Below are 253 nucleotides of genomic sequence, written 5' to 3' on the forward strand. Positions count from 1 at the left end.
AAGGTGAGTCACCGTTACTCTTGTTATGAAATGCAGTATTATCCTTATTGCTGTTGCTTCATATATCGTTCTTATCATTAAGTCATGTTAACACTGAAAGAAGATATTACTATGCTTTACTTGTTATCACTAGTATTGTCACTTATGTCGCTGTTTAAAACTACCATCACTCTTGTTGATATTGCTAATGTTACACATTTTGTTTGGTGAGATAAAAATTTTCGAGGATTTTGTCTGCCACTATCTTTACAGT

Source organism: Penaeus monodon, chromosome 15, assembly GCF_015228065.2.
Source record: "Penaeus monodon isolate SGIC_2016 chromosome 15, NSTDA_Pmon_1, whole genome shotgun sequence".
NCBI classification, from domain to species: Eukaryota; Metazoa; Arthropoda; class Malacostraca; order Decapoda; family Penaeidae; genus Penaeus; species Penaeus monodon.